Here is a 3,076-nt window from a genome sequence, read left to right on the forward strand (position 1 = left end):
GTCTCACTTTTAAACAGATATTTATAGCTAGTAAATTTCAAAAATCTTAATATTGTTTAACTTTTATTTTTCAGGTTGTTCGAACAGTATCTATTGTACAGTTGCTTCCAAGAATGGTGCAAAACATGGACATTAACTTAGAAGCTTTCAAGTTACAAAAAAAATTACCAGTGATCGCTACAAAACGTAAGTTACTTATTAACCTTATCTATAGTGTATGATTTTGACTTCTTTCAAATCTATTTTTTTCTGCAGATTTTTTTACAATTCAATTTCATCGTAACCGTTAACTGAGAAATGATTAAGAATCAAACATGAGTTTATTCCTTTTCTCAATCTTGGAAATTTATATCAGTCAGTAAGATAAAAGGAATTTTGTAAAATAGCAATAACATTTGTTTATTGGATATTTCACCTAAGAATACTTCCATGTCACATAAGAATTTTTTATGCATTGTAGAAAACAAGCAATGGAAATTGAGAAGGGAATTTATATGGTTGGGAAATCAGAACCAGTGTCTAATGCAGCTCTCCTAGCTACAAAAGAGGTTCAGTGTCAGTTGCCCTTTTACAATGCCACTCCAACAAAGTACAGGAGACTTCTTTTATATGGACAAATGATCCACAGTAGACAGTACCAGAAAGTTTCACAGAGAAACAGGTATACTGTAGAATATTTGAATAAAGAAAAAGAATATGGACAAATCGAATACTTCATTGATGTAAATGCAAATCCAGATGACCACCAATAATTCAATTATTATGCATACATCACTAAATTCACAATGACGAGAATGCAGTGGATTGCTGATTCAACCACAAAGCTGAGCATTTCACATTTGAATGCTTTAGAGAGGCAAAGGTAAAGACACTGTATTTTATTTAAAACTTTAGAAAAAAAAATGAAATTCATTGCAATTTTTATACTTTATTTTAGACATGTATATATACATTAGGAAAACAGAAAACCAACACTTAAAGAGGCATTAGCTATGGAAATTGATTTTTTGTGAATGATTTTAAAGACACGGGAATATTTTCATTGGACATATAGCAGTATGAAAAACACTGATTTTGATCATCGAAAAGCTTTATTTTTCTTAACTAATAAAATGTGATAAAAAGGTTCAGATTTTTACAAGAGTTATCTCCCTGTAGTGTTGGGTACCACCTTAAAACACTAATGTTTGTTTTACCAACAGTCTTATATAAGAAATGTGTACTTCATCGTCACATGATATAAATGAGCTTACTAGGTTGAATTTAGTCACGGCCTGTACACATTTACACATGTCTGGTTTAAATTCATGTGTTATTACCTTTCAAATGAACATGCATAATCGTTAGGTGAGCTTTAAATATGTACATATGGGCATGCTTGGATTTCGCAGATTAAGAAAAATGGATTCTGCACATAAAAAAAAGATTTTGTTTGGCTATATTGGGCAACAAAATATCATTTGATCGTATTTTATATACAAAATACATCATATTCTTAAACCACACTGCAAATAAAGAAAACTACTGAAATTTAGATTTGTTTTCTATTCTTTATATATCAAAACTAAATATTCCCTTAGAAAGACTTGCATATACAATTTTTGCATTGTTCTTTTTATATGTTTTAAAACATGGACAATAGGTATAATTATATTTACACACAATTTGGAATTTGCAATATGTTACAAAATATTTCACTTTAATATTATAACATTTTGAATGATCATGGATGATGTCACTTTAAAAAAAAAGGAACCAATATTTGCTAATTTTGTGACGAAGTTGAAGGGCCAATAAATAGCCTTATATTCTTAGCATGAACAATGATTCTTTTTAATTAAAAAAAAAATGTAGAGCATTACAACAACATTTAATGATAGGAAACCACATAAAACAATAGAATTACAGTATATACTACGCAACAGTGTATAGAAACAAACATATGTTTCTAAAATTTATAAATTTGAGGTATTCTATATTTATAAATTTAATTTTAGTTGATTTATTTTTGTTTGTTTCCAGCTGTATTTTAATTAAAGTATTCTTTCTTTATTAAAATGTCCTTGGGTATTTAATTTCATAGACTAGATATCCTTAAAATAATAAAGAAAGAAAATTAAAGAAATAAAAATCTGAAAGATAATCCAACATCCTCTTGTTTTAACAGTACATTGATTAATCTTGTGATTTGATTAATTTTTAACATCCAACTAAAGAGCTTGCGAATTAAATGTATAAACTATCTGTTTTCTTTTTTTGAAGGGAAATGGACATGGTATTAGTGCCTGTACAGAAACTTTTGAGAAAAGTGGTATTTATGAACACAGATAACCTTCTTGTTGTTGGACAATTTCCAAATGACATAGAAAAAGATCTAAAAAAAATAAATATGTATATTTTAAAGTCTAGTTATGAAACGAGTTGTAGAAAAAAGTTGAGCATGTAACTTAATAGAAAGTTTATAGTATAAAACGTTTATTCATATACTTTATTTAGTGAGAACTATTATGTTTTAATATAAAACTTCTTGAAATATACGGCTTCTGAATTCTGAAAAAAAAAAATGGTTATTAAAAAGTTCAATGTCTCAGACCACGTTAATCATTAAATGATATAAGAAGCAGAAACTTTTTAGTGCTAACAAATTCCATAGTGATATTGTCTTCCAAGATGCATACACGAAAATAAACATAGTATGGTGATAGTTTTCAATTTCAAACCGCTTAATATTCGTTTCTATATCTTTAATTTCCTAATCGCTTAAAAATCAGGTATAGCAGTCCTAGAGAATAAGATGCCTTTAGACTTGATTTATATAATTCAAAAATTTCGGGGAATTTTTATCCTAGATATGAAGATATGAAAAGAGACAGCATTAATATGAATAAGCCCCCCCCCCCCCCCCCCCCCCCCCCGCGAACAACTCCTCATTGAAGGGCCCGGCTGACTGTGATTATTGCATGTTTATTTCCAATTTTTTGGTTTTAGTTTTGGTTTTTTGTTTTCTGTTTTCCGGGGTTTTTTTTGTTCGTCATTTTTACGTTTCTTTTATTTTTCACTGGCCGTTTTTAGATTA

General features: G+C 28.8%; 1 long non-coding RNA gene across 1 annotated transcript; it reads left to right on the plus strand.

The window, feature by feature from the left end:
* Positions 1-466: 466 nt before the first annotated feature.
* On the plus strand, positions 467-2,371 carry LOC139494882 (uncharacterized). Its single transcript, XR_011657196.1, has 2 exons — positions 467-862; positions 2,263-2,371. It is a non-coding gene; the product is annotated as an uncharacterized lncRNA (long non-coding RNA).
* The last annotated feature ends 705 nt before the right edge of the window (positions 2,372-3,076 follow it).

This window comes from Mytilus edulis, chromosome 11 (assembly GCF_963676685.1).
Source record: "Mytilus edulis chromosome 11, xbMytEdul2.2, whole genome shotgun sequence".
Classification (NCBI taxonomy): Eukaryota; Metazoa; Mollusca; class Bivalvia; order Mytilida; family Mytilidae; genus Mytilus; species Mytilus edulis.